This window comes from Eublepharis macularius, chromosome 12 (assembly GCF_028583425.1).
Source record: "Eublepharis macularius isolate TG4126 chromosome 12, MPM_Emac_v1.0, whole genome shotgun sequence".
Taxonomy (NCBI): domain Eukaryota; kingdom Metazoa; phylum Chordata; class Lepidosauria; order Squamata; family Eublepharidae; genus Eublepharis; species Eublepharis macularius.
In genome coordinates this window covers 8041663-8055765 of record NC_072801.1, presented here as the reverse complement: position 1 = coordinate 8055765, position 14103 = coordinate 8041663, and positions in this window count along the sequence as shown.

Here is a 14103-nt window from a genome sequence, read left to right as displayed (position 1 = left end):
CTCCCTCCATTAGCATTCCACACCCTGGGAAACTCTTACAGGATGACTCAGCTCAGTCTCACCCCTCCTGAGTAGATACAAATGACCTGCCACATCTTTTCCACACTGTGACACTGAGAGATCTCTATCTTTTGGTGCTACACCTCTGAAGATGCCAGCCACAGCTGCTGGCGAAACGTCAGGAACTACAATGCCAAGACCACGGCAATACAGCCCGGAAAACCCACAACAACCATCGTTCTCCGGCTGTGAAAGCCTTCGACAATACATCATATTTATGGGCTGTTTTCTGGATAAAAGAGCTTGAGATGCTTGCACATCATAATGTATCAATAATATAAAATACAAACAATATAAAGCTTTGCTACAGTAAAAGAACTAGACAGGACATAACACAAGAGTGTAAATAAAATCTGAAGGACCTATGGAAGAAGAAGAGAAGGTAGAATGCCTAAGCAAAGAACAGAGTCCTCCCTCAATATCTGGAAAAGTATAGCAAATCAGGCACCAAGCCAATGGCTGTGGTGAGAGCATTTCAGAGTTGGGGTGCCAGCCCAAAGAAGCCCCAGTCTCTGCTTGCCATGTATGTTGCCTAAGAAGCAGGCCTCCAGTGCTGATCTGAGCTGATAGTCAAGTTCATCTGGCAGTATATGTTTTTCTTCCATAGAAAAAAGCAAGAATCCAGTAGCATCTATAAGACTAACAAAATTTGTGGGACGGTATGAGCTTTCGTGAGTCACAGCTGACTTCTTCAGATACAGCTAGCATGTGAGTCCATCTGTCCTTTTATCTTGGAGAGTGATGTGATTTCAGATGCTGAATGACAATAGCAGGTGAATGACAATAGCTGGTGAGATTGGATTAGGAGTGATATGCAGAGGGGCAGTGGGTATGGAGAAATCAGCATTGGTAATGAGACAGGAAGCCAAGGTCTCAATTAGACATGGGCATGAACAAAGAACAAACCCGCGGTTAATGGTTTGGTGCCGCCGACAAACCCGAACTAACACACCACAACAAACTTTTCCCATTGACGAACCTGTTCGTGGTTCGTGGGGCTCAGAAAGGCCCCCGTTGGATTTAGTGAGACCATATTCACAGGGGGTGTTTAGCAGGCTCTCCTCCAGCCAGCACTCCAGCCAGCCAGCACTCCCACTCGGTACAATTAGAGCCAGCAGTTGACATTGGCCCAGTGTACAAGTGGTGTACTTGAAGGCGGGCTGCCTCTCCTCTAGGGGTTGGGGGGTAAGGCCACTTGCTGGTGGCACCCCTATGTGCCTGCCCGCCAGGCCTCAGAGGAGCACAGGCTGGATGGTGGGTGATGACGGTGGCTGTAGGGCCTGGCGGGCATGGGAAGGTGGCAATGAGCCACCTGCCCGGTAGGGGGTGGGGCTATGGCCACTTGCCGGTGGCAGCCCCCATGTGCCTGCCCGCCAGGCATCAGAGGAGTGTGCGTTTATTCCTGGAGCAGGCCAAAAGGTGGGTGATGATGGCAGCCGCTGGGCCTGGTGGGCATGGGGAAGTGGGGGCATACTGCCTCCCCTCAGGGGGCGGGGGGTCTGGCTGCTTGCCGGCGGCACCCCCCACGTGTCTTCCCGTCAGGCCTCAGAGGAGCACGCATTTATTCCCGGCGCAGGCGGGAAGGTGGGTGATCACGGCGGCTGCTGGGCCTGATGGGCATGGGGAGGTGGGGGTGTGTTGCCTCCCCTCAGGGGATGGGTGGTCACTCTGCTCACCGGTGGCACCTCCCATGTGCCTGCCCACCAGGCCTAAGAGGAGCACGCGCTTATTCTGGGCGCAGTCCGGATGGTGGGTGATGACGGTGGCCGCTGGGCCTGGCGGGCACCGGGAGGCAGGGATGTGCCGCCCCCCCTCAGGGGGCGGGGGGTCTGGCCACTCGCTGGCAGCACTCTTCATGTGCCCGCCCACCAGGCCTCAGAGGAGCGCGCGTTTATTTTGTTTGTTATTCGTTTCTATCTCTATCGTTTTCGACATACAATTCTCCAACTATATTCCATTCTCTAACTGTTAACATACATTCTCTAACGTATGCACATAGAATCATAGAATCATAGAGTTGGAAGGGGCCATACAGATCATCTAGTCCAACCCCCTGCGCAGTGCAGGATCAGCCTAAAGCATCACTGACAAATATTCATCCAGCCTCTTCTTGAAAACTGCCAGTGAGGAGGAGCTCACCACCTCCCTAGGCAGCTGATTCCACTTCTGAACTACTCTGACTGTGAAAAAGTTTTTCCTAATATCCAGCTGGTACCTTTGTGCATGTAATTTAAGCCCATTGCTTCGGATCCTACCCTCTGCTGCCAACTGGAACAGCTTCTTGCCCTCCTCCAAATGACAGCCTTTCAAATATTTAAAGAGAGCAATCATGTCCCCCCTCAACCTCCTCTTCTCCAAACTAAACATTCCCAAGGCCCTCAGCCTTTCCTCGTAGGGCTCAGTCTCCAGACTCCTGATCATCCTCGTCACTCTCCTCTGCACCCTCTCGATTTTGTCCACATCCTTTTTGAAGTGAGGCCTCCAGAACTGCACACAATACTCCAGGTGCGGCCTGACCAAGGCAGTATAGAGAGGGGCTATGACCTCCTGCGATTTCAATGCTATGGCCCCTTTGATACAACCCAAGATTGAGATTGGATTTTAAAAACATTGAGCTTGGCTGAAATGGATAAACTAACGAGGAAACTTCGAGAGGAAGATATGGATGAGTATGTAACAAGTTGGGAGAAATTCAAGAATTACATAGAAAAAAAGTGGGACATTAAAGGGAAGGCGTGGTCTTTGGATACTTTCTGAGGGGAGGATGGTGTTCTGTTACTTTGAATTAATATAGAGGTAGTAATCATTATATTATATTAGAGGTAGAAAATTTAGTTTGTGATAATATACCATTTTATTGATATATGTAGGTACAATATCTTAAAATTTACTAGGTTATAACGTCATGAATTGGATAAAAATATAAAGGATATTAATAATTTTGAACATTACAGATATGATAGATATATGTAATAGTGCTATCTAAAGATATGCAATGGTATAAAATATATTACTATGACCCATTCTTAGAATGTAGTATATAGCAATTAATATAGGGGACATATTATATTGTAGGTTATTGGATATTATGGACAGATAGTACTAAAGGATATGGAATGTTAGATAATGGTATTTATCATTAGATAGGTATTATTATAATATATATTTTTTAGCTTGGTTAAGGTTTTATTTAAGAGGTACTAAAGGGAATGGAAAACTGTCGGAAGTCAACAGAAAAGGGGGGGAAAGGGTGGGGGTATTACAATATGATGGAAAGTTAACTGTGTATGTTTTTATGTTTGTATAATGACCCATCCAATAAAAATTTGTAAAAAACAAAAAAAAAGATACAACCCAAGATTGAATTAGCCTTTTTTGCCACCGCATCACACTGACTGCTCATATTTAGTTTACAGTCCACTCTTACCCCAAGATCCCTTTCACATATACTACTGCCCAGAAGTGTATCCCCCATCCAGTATTTGTGCTTCCCATTCTTGTGGCCCAGATGTAATACTGTGCACTTGTCTTTGTTGAATTGCATCCTATTCACAGCTGCCCACTTCTCCAGAGTATTCAGGTCTTGCTGAATTTTAATTCTATCTTCTTGGGTGTTTGCTACTCCTCTCCCAATTTGGTATCATCAGCAAATTTAATGAGCAGCCCTTCCACTCCTTCATCCAGATCATTGATAAAAACATTGAAAAGTACCAGGCCCAAAACCGAGCCCTGCAGCACCCCACTGGACACCTCCCTCCAATCTGATGAAATACCATTGACCACCACTCTTTGGGTGTGGTCCTCTAACCAGTTCCCTATCTACCGAACTGTCCTATAGTCCAGTCCACTGTCTTCCAGTTTACCCATCAGAATGTCATGGGGGACCTTATCAAAAGCTTTACTGAAATCCAGATAAATCACATCAACAGACTTCCCCTGATCCAGTAAGCTGGTCACTTGATCAAAGAAGGAAACCAGGTTGGTCTGGCAAGATCTGTTAGGAACAAAACCATGCTGACTTCCCCGGATCACTGAGCGGTCCTTCAGATGCTTACAGATTGATCCCTTTAAAATCTGTTCTAATATCTTCCCAGCAACAGAAGTCAGACTGACCGGCCTGTAGTTTCTCGGGTCATCCTTCTTCTCTTTCTTAAAGATTGGGATAACATTTGCTCTTCTCCAATCTTGTGGCACATCCCCAATCCTCCAGAAGGCCTTGAAGATGATGGACATGGGTTCTGCAAGTTCTCTAGGAAGTTCTTTCAGCACTCTTGGGTGCACCCCATCCGGCCCAGGGATTTGTATTCATCCAGTGCAGCCAGATGCCTCTCCACAACCTCTCTCTCAATGTCAATTAGCCACTCAGGTGTCCTGCCACATTTTCTACTATCTCTAGATGTGCCTGAGTTCTTCAGGGAGAAAACAGAGGCAAAAAAGTCATTAAGCCTGTCTGCTTTTTCACATACATTCTACTGTATGTACCTTACATTCTCTAATGTTTTTATCTTTCTCCAGTTTTACTTTTCAATCCTTTTTTCTATGTATGTGTTGTGTTCTGTTCAATTCATTATCTCTTTGTTGCATTCGCATTGTTTCTAGATCTAGAAAAGTTGATATCTGTGTACCCTTTTCTGTTTCTCTGTATCTCTCTCTCACTGTCTATTTTTAACTTTCTATCTCTATCTGTTTCTTTCTATGTGTTTCCACTACTATCTATCTGAATCTATATCTTTCTATGTATATCTGTCCTTTCCTTTTTCTTTCTATCTCTAGCTGTATTTTTCACTCTTTCTAAATCGTTTTCTACATACCTTTCTCTATCTTCATCTATATGTATGCTTGTATATCAATCTTTTCCTAATGTTCTTGTTTTTCAATCCATCTTTCTATCTATCTGGCTATCTTGTTCTGTCTGACTCTGTATCTATTTGTAGTGTTCGCATGTCATTTGGAGGGGAAATGGCAACATCCCCCAGCAACCGCAGGGCCTCACCCGAGGGTCCCCTCGAGGATTTCTCTGGTGGCAGCCAGCATCACCCACCTTCCTGCCTTTGCAGAAAGGATGGGAGTTGCAGAAAGGACACATTCCCACCCATCTGAAAGGGGTCCAGTCAGTCCGTTGACAGGGGAGCCGCCATGCTGTGCAACCATGCTGTATCCCTATACAATACAATTGGCTGCACAATCACAGCTGAGCTGTCCCTCATGACCAAGGAGGGAGCAATAACAGGATAGTCCCTCATGAAGCAGCGGCTGACACGACCTGCCATCCTGCCTTTGCGGAAAGAAGGGGATGGGCAGGACAGGAGACATTGCTTGGATGGGTCAGAGTGGTTCCAGGGAGGGAGAGACAGAAATGGGACAGCAGCAGCAGCAGCAGCTGACATCGGCCACCTTCCTGCCTTTGCAGGAAGGACATGAGTCGAGGGACCCATTCCCCCCTGCTCAGAGGGCACAGCATTTGCAATGAATAGGGGCACCGTGCAGCTCAACTACATGTGCAACAGCTCAAAGGAGGCTGTGCCAGCATCACCCACTTTCCTGCCTTTGCAGAAAGGAGGTGTCATGATGATCTGGCTGTGCCAGGAAGGCCTATCAAGGTCTCAGAAGCCTGTTAGCAGTGGGAGTAGGCCTGGCTAAACCTGACCCAAATGTACCAGCCCTCATTCGAGATACCCACAGGACTTGACGGGCAAGGGTGCATGGCGACAGCATGGAGAACCAAGGGGCAAAATGTTTTAGTAGCCTGCTGAAGCCAACACACTCCACAATGGATATGGGCAAGCCATATAGGGCAATCGTCTCTTCCAAGTTGTGAAGGCCCGCCTCCTGAGCCCTCAACCTCGCCGTTCTAAGCGGCACTGTCCCAGACCCCACCGGAGTGCTCTGCTCCCACCAGCATCACCCTCAGGGCAAAGTGACCCTTCCACTGATCCCCGCTCAGTGAAACATCCATTCTCCCCCCAATGGATGTTTCACTGGGCGAGGAGGGAGACAGGCTTGGGTAGTGCGTCTTCAGGTGCCAAGTCAGGACCATTGAAGACAGGTGCTTTGGGTTTTTACCCCTGCGCACCAGGACATCACAGGTATGGCACCGCACCACACAGGGGTCATTAGGAAGGGCCTGAAAGTGCCTCCATACGGAGGCGTTGAAACGTGGACTGCTAACTGTCCCGGGGAAGGGGGATGAACAGTTCCAGGCTGCGCTGCGGAGCTGGCCACGGATGACGGAGTGAGGGGTGGACTGCAGGCGGGGACACCACTGAGAGTTTGGGATGGGGACGGGAGGGATGTTTCATAAAACACAAACCATTCCTCCAGGGATCCGTCACCCACCCCTTCCTCAAAATGTTGAGAGAGATTCTCTCCCCCCTGTGGAAAGACCTCTTTGGCCTCCTCCACAGCCCACACAGGTGCATTTGGGGGAGTGGGAGGACTCTCTGCTGCTCCTGAGCCACACCTACTACTGCTTTCCACAAGTAAACTAGGAGGACTGCCATTGCACTTCACCCCACGACTACCCTTGGCAGTCAACACAACAGGAAGATGCATTGTGCCACCAAACTAGAATTAAGAAGGACAGAAAAGGAGATGACTCTGTGAGCCGTCAGCCACGGTGCCCACCAAGCTTGGCCCTAGAGCCAGGCAGCAGCCCTGGCACCAGAGGGAGGGAGGCACCAGAGCCCTAGCCCACCACTCCCACAGATCTGACCTGATCAGGCACTAATAATACTGTGTGAGCCCTCAGCTGAGGTGCCCACTGAGCTTGGCCTGGCAGCAGCCCTGGCACCAGAGGGAGGGAGGCACCAGAGCCCTAGCTCACCACTCCCACAGACCTGACCAGATCAGGCTCTAATAATACTGTAAGCCCTCAGCCCAGGTGCCCACTGAGCTTGGCCCCAGGGCCTGACAACAGCCCTGGAACCAGAGGGAGGGGGTAGAGCCCTAGCCCACCACTTCCAGAGACCTGACCAGATCAGGCAGTGATAATAATGTGAGCCCTCAGCCGAGGTGCCCACTGATCTTGGCCCCAGGGCCTGGCAGCAGCCCTGGAACTGGAGGCTGCGGCTAGAGCCCTTGCCCACACTTACAAGCCTGACCACCAGATCAGGCACTGATAATAATATGAGCCCTCAGCCAAGGTGCCCACTGAGCTTGGCCCCAGGGCCTGGCACCAGCCCTGGAACCAGAGGGAGGGGTTAGATACCTAGCCCAGCACTCCCAGAAACCTGACCAGATCAGGCACTGATAATAATATGAGCCCTCAGCCAAGGTGCCCACTGAGCTTGGCCCCAGGGCCTGGCAGCAGCCTTGGAACCAGAGGAGATAGATCCCTATCCCAAAAATCCATTATACTCTCTCTGTCTCTCTCCCCAAAGGCTAGCAAGTAGCAAGCAACAGCTCTGTCACACTCTACTGCTCGCTGAAAGTGAAACCCAGCCTGGGAGCACAGGTCTCATAGACCAACACAGGGATGAGATTTGAGTGCCCATGGAGCTTGCAGGGATGAGATTGGAGTGCAGGGATGAGACTGGAGTGCCCATGGCTACAGAACACCCCCTCCCTCCCCCGGGTGTCTTCTCCCAAGTTGTAACCACTTTGCAGCTGCATGGTTGGAAGGAAGACCTGCCGATCAAGGTAAGATGGGCTTTGATTCGGGTTTCCAGGGCGACAGAAGGAGTGCAGACAGAGTTCAGGCATTCTCCCGGCTCCGTTTCCAAGGGAATTGATTGATGGTGCCTGACTGTCTGGCTTCACAAACTGCGGAAGAACGCAACGAACCGGGCCTCTTATGAACACTGGTTCGTTGGCCGTGGACGCTCACGAACTACCGGATTGTGAACGGATGATGGTGCGGTTCGTGGGTTTTTCACATTCGTGATGCAGTTCGTGCCCATGTCTAGTCTCGATTCAATCGAGGTGGATGCATTTGCCTTGAGCTTCATTATTAGTTGTAAATCAGCAGTCTCTCTTTCTAACCTCCGTTTGAAATTCCTCTGCGGAAGAACTGCTACTTTTAGGTCAGCAACTGAATGTCCTGGATGGCTAAAGTGTTCCCCCACTGTTTTTTGAATGTTGTGGTTTCTGATGTCAGATTTATGTCCGTTAATTCTTTGTTGAAGGGACCGGCCAGTTTGTCCAATGGAGAGAGTGGAAGGGCATTGGTGACATGTGATGGCATAAATCAGATTGGAGGTTGAACAGGAGTATTAATCTGAAATGGTATGGCTGATGTTGTTGCATCCATTGGTGGTGTTGCTCAAATCTAAATGGGAGCAAAGTTGGCATCTTGGTGGATTATATCCTGCCACTCTTTCCTGATGGATAAAGAGCCTTGCTCTTGGGGAAGGGAGCTCTTTGCCACTGGAATGAAGAGCAATCCTTCCTCTGCTCCAGCAAAGCTGCTGCTTCCATTGCAAGGCTCCTAACTTAGAGGAAGTGGGTGATCAGATTTAACCCAACAGTCTCCTAAGTTTTTTTGCTTACAAATTTTGTGCTTGTGATTGGAACCAATTGGTGTTTCTGAAGCACACCCAGGGGGCAGGCAAGATGGTGCTTTAGATTGTCACCCATCTTTCTTCCTTGGGAACTCAAAAAATTGGAACCCCTTTCAAAACATTCTTTTGAAAACTATTCTCTATTTGCACAGGGTGAGAGAATCCCCCTTCCCCCCTAAATCTACTGAAATTCCTGGATATGAAAAAGACCTATCTTTTTATAAAATAAAAATCCACCCCCTTCTCCAAATGTATCCCTTTAATGTCTCTGACTCTAATCCATTATCCAAGGCCTTCATGCATCCTACATCATCAGAGCAATGTCCTTTGATGGCTATGGAGCTCTTGTATAAATTATTCATACCTCTTTTTATATCACCTACTGTGGCACCAGCTGGGGACAAACAAATATTACAGACATGGCACCAATAAAAAAGCATGTATAATCAGTCTTTAAAAATTCTTTATACTCTGCCAAGGTTTGCACATTGCAAGAGCATACTAACCACCACCAAGTCCCACTAATTTGAAGGCTCCCTAGTTGTGAGAGGTATGGTTGCTTTAATGCTCTTTTTCCAAATTGCTACCCATTTCCAGATTTCATAAATGTGATGGATTCCTTTTGAACATAATCTAACTCTCTGCACCTTCCATAACTCCCTCCTCTTTTTTTCTCCCTCTCTTTAAATATTAGAATTGTAAATCTTAAAACAGGTTTCCGGTTCTAATTTGATGATGGTGGTCATGGGGAATCTAAATCAGTGTGAGATGTTGGAAGATGCCTTGGAAATCTATCCAAAAACACATAGGGCTTTGTGCATGGGAGAGGAAACTGGACTTAAACAGTAACTAGTGAGCTGTGTCTCTCTGATAGTGCTTAGTTTTCATGGCCCCTTCTTATATGCTCAGGGTAATGCAGATTGCCACTTGGGGTCAGGTAGTAATTTTCCCGAGGCCTGTTTGGCAGGAGTCACTGGAGGTGTGTGTGGTGGGGAGGTAGTTGTGAATTTCCTGCATTGTGCAAGGGGTTGGACTAGATGACCCTAGTGGTCCCTTTCAACCCTATGATTCTGTGACTCTAGATAACTGGATCATCATGCTGCATTCTATTGCTGGACAGAACTGGTGTTCTGAATGTCCCTTCAGCCAATCATAATAAGAGACAGATGCGGAGTCCTGCAGATGAAGCAATCTATAACCGTTTATTAAACAATGGAGGAACGGTGGTTACACAAAGAGCACAGGGTACCCCGCACCTAATGCTAATCAAAGCTACAATAGCAGTACAAAGCAATTACTACCTTCTGGTTAATTATAATATTTGTTATTCTGTTGGCTCAGAAAACTCAGTGGCCCCCATTGGCTTAAGTGGGCGACCACCTCTCATGATACAAGTGTCTAAGGGTATTCTGATTGGAAGAAACAACTTAGGTCAACAGCATAGTTACAGCATTACAAGATCGCTATTTCTTTATTTTATCTGTCCTTGGTTTTATCTCTGGAAGGAACATCTTCCTTCCTTTCTCACACATCTCTTTCATAGCCTTCTCATTCATGCCCATTCCTTTGGTCTATGTAACATTTAATAGAGGCACCCCAATGTCGCTTCTGACAACCTTGTGGGGGCTTCAGGCAGAGAATATTTCTCTGGGTTCTGTGGGAGAGAAGCGCTTTGCTTTCCTTGGAATGTGCTTATAGTTACATTCAGTCCCCCTTCTCTGCTTTGTGGCTTCTCTTCGCAGCCTTGAGAGGTTTTGCTAATCTAGCAGGCTGCTATTGCAACATTTTGCATGGACAGTTTCACAAAGGGGTTTCTGTATCAAGTAAGAAACAGGTGTCAGGAAACAAGCAGGTGCTTATTAAACTTATTGAGCATAATCTACCTGGTAACAAGCTTCACAGTACTTCTGATCTTACATCTCGCAGTGATTTACATGTGTAACATACATTCTGCTTTGATCTTTTGTTTCAAGTTTCATTTTCTTACAAGTTGTGTTACAAATACTACATTGGCTCCAGAGAATAGTAAAGGTGCATAACAGTGACAGGAGGCACATAGGGTACATAAAATCTCTTTCATTAAATCCATTTCCCACACTGTGAATATGTCAGAAAGAAAATTAAGTTAGATTTTGATAAGGGTTGGAGATGGGTGATGCTTCGGGGAGGGGGGTATGTGATAGAAATATTTTAATGGATTAGGACTAAGAGAGACAGTTAGTAGCTGCCATTCCTACAATGGAGGCAGACTTGCACCTGACTTGGGACACTAAGACATACCTGGGAGGAAAAAGGTTAAAGCATTCATTGAACAATGAATATGAATATGATGGGGATGATAGGAGAGGGGGAAAATAGTATTGAATTTTTAAAGCAGTGTAATAAACTTTTTTGAAGGTGTTACAATGGAAAAGTATGATATGGCTATGATGAGCAAAAAAATAACATTGGCTATTTGAACGGTCAAGAGGATTTGATAACTGATTGGCCAAATCATGATGAAGTATTTTTTAAAATATTAATTTTATTAGCTTGATATATTGTCGAAGGCTTTCATGGCCGGAGAACCCTTACAGGATGACACAACCCAACCCACCTTTCTGAGTAGATATAAATCACCTGCAAACATCTCCTCCACAGTTTGACACTGAGAGATCCCTGTCTTTCGGTGCTACACCTCTGAAGATGCCAGCCACAGCTGCTGGCGAAACGTCAGGAACGACAATGCCAGGACCGTGGCAATACAGCCCGGAAAACCCACAACAACCATTTATTAGCTTGAGTTTACACATGACACTATCAAGAAAATTTAAAAAATGAAAGAAGCTACTCTTCTTGGACTATTCTTAGGAATACTGGATCACAGGACATCGCTTGACAATATATGATGTCGCTGAATTTGTATGTCAACTGTAGCAGAGAAATTAAATTTTTTTGGTCCAGATTTTTGAACATACTTGGAAAAAAGAGCCATTTTGGTGTAGTGGTTAAGAGCACAGGACTCTAATCTGGAGAACTCTAATCTGGAGAACCAGGTTTGATTCCTCACTCCTTCACTTGAAGCCAGCCGGGTGACCTTGGGTCAGTCACAGCTTCTAGATCTCTCAGCCCCACCCACCTCTCAGGGTGTTTTGTTGTGGGGATAATAACAGCATACTTTGTAAACCGCTCTGATTGGGTGTTAAGTCATCCTGAAGGGAGGTATATAAATCAAACATTATTATTATTAAAATAGATCCAGGGGCCTGAATTTTTCCCTCCCCTCTCAAAGGGGAAAAAATAATGTTAGAATAATAATAATAATAATAATAATAATAATAATAATAATAATAATAATATATCATCCTCACTTCAAAAAGGATGTGGACAAAATTGAGAGGGTGCAGAGGAGAGCGACGAGGATGATCAGGGGTCTGGAGACTGAGCCCTACGAGGAAAGGCTGAGGGCCTTGGGAATGTTTAGTTTGGAGAAGAGGAGATTGAGGGGGGACATGATTGCTCTCTTTAAATATTTGAAAGGCTGTCATTTGGAGGAGGGCAAAGAGCTGTTCCAGTTGGCAGCAGAGGGTAGGACCCGAAGCAATGGGCTAAAACTACATGCACAAAGGTATCGGCTGGATATTAGGAAAAACTTTTTCATGGTCAGAGTAGTTCAAAAGTGGAATCAGCTGCCTAGGGAGGTGGTGAGCTCCCCTTCACTGGTAGTTTTCAAGAAGAGGCTGGATGAATACTTGTCAGAGATGCTTTAGGCTGATCCTGCACTGGGCAGGGGGTTGGACTAGATGGCCTGTATGGCCCCTTCCAACTCTATGATTCTATGATTCTATGATTCTATGATTCTAGAAAGTCAGTCTGAGGTTCTGAATCAAGCTCTTCTCATTGTCTGCTCATAGCTTGTGATATTGTTTGGAGTTTAGAAGCCATTCCCTTTTTGTTCAAAAGTAAACCATCTGGTCTTTTACATTTTTCTGCTCACTGGAAAGTCACTCATGAATGACAAATGTACATTCTATCTGAATGGAGATATTATTTGTTGAGCTTCCTGAGAATAAGGATTCCATCATTTTATAGAGTTTAACTTCCAATAATCTCTGTGTGCTTGCTCTCAGAACATGGCACGTAGGTCCATGTTAAAGTTTAGTTTTGAGACTTTGGCTGCAATCCTAAGAACACTTTTCCTAGAAGGAAACCCCACTTATTAAAATGGGACTTACTGCTGAGTAGACCAGCTTAGGCTTGCTCCTCTAAAGGAGGCTATGGTATCTTGGAAACATTGGATAACCAATTTAGAAGACAACAAGAACCTTGATGGGGCTGTCTTGCAGGTGGATATGGGTGTGGTGCTTATACACAGTACCAGCAAGTGGGATGGAAGGTGATTGCATCTGTTTATCCATTGTAGTATCTCTTGTTCAAGACCAAGACCTATGAAGCACAGAGATCCAAGTGGAAAAGCAGGACAGTGGGGTGTACCCTAAATCCCAGGTGCAATTATCTATAAGAAAGGAGGAACATTTTGGTAATTCAAAGATCAGGCATCAGAAAAAAAAATGATGATGGTACTGAGGACTGATCACAGAGCAGCTGGGCTCCAAATTGTGCTTCAGTTGGTCACCGATCAAAGACTAAAACACTGATGCCTCCTTGAAGGAGATCAGCTCAAAAACAATGTAGTGCTCCGGTCCAAACCCTTACTCTCTAATGACACTGGTGAGTTTGCTAACATGAGTAATCATGACTACCACTGTTTCTGAGAGCTAAACTACATGAGACACCTGACACATGACGGGTTCCTGCAAGTTTACCTGGGAAGCGTAGTCAGGCCAGCAGCAGCAGGGCCAGAAGGAAGGGAGAGAAAGAGTCAGTGAGGGGAGCCCAAAGCTGACAGGCAGGAAGGAATGGTTGCGTCTAGCAGCTGCAATGGAAGTGACCTCAGCAGCTCCTTCTGCCACTTCTAGCCACCTGTCAGCTTTGGGCTCCCCTCACTGACTCCCTCCCTCCCATCCTTTTGGCCCTGCTGCTGCTGGCCCAACTACACTTCCCAGGTAAACTTGCGGGAAACTGACATGTGTTGGACATCTTATATAGTTTAGCTCTGAGAACGGTGAAGCAGAGAAGGTTGGGTATCAAGAGACATCAGATGCTTGAGGAGGAAACAACATAATCTAAGATGGAACACATTGCTGGATTCCTGTAGGTGCTTCTTTTGCATTATCTTAGGATAATATAACCTAACAGCATAAGGCCAATAGTCCATGTAATCCAGCAACTTGTTTTTCTCTAAAGTTTCCAAACTGGCCATTTTGGAAAACATACAGTCCTTAGTAGAGTAATCCTTAGTAGAGTTACTCCAGTCTAAGACCATTGATTTCAATGAACTTAGACTAAATTCTGTTTAGGATTGCAATGATAATGCTGGACTAGATCTCTATGGAGATCTCTGAAGAGAAGGAAGGGTGCTTCTTAGAGTTCTCAATATCCCTGAACTTGGATGAAAAATTCCCAAGACTGAGTTTCAGGCCACGATGTAGGAGAGCATAATTCC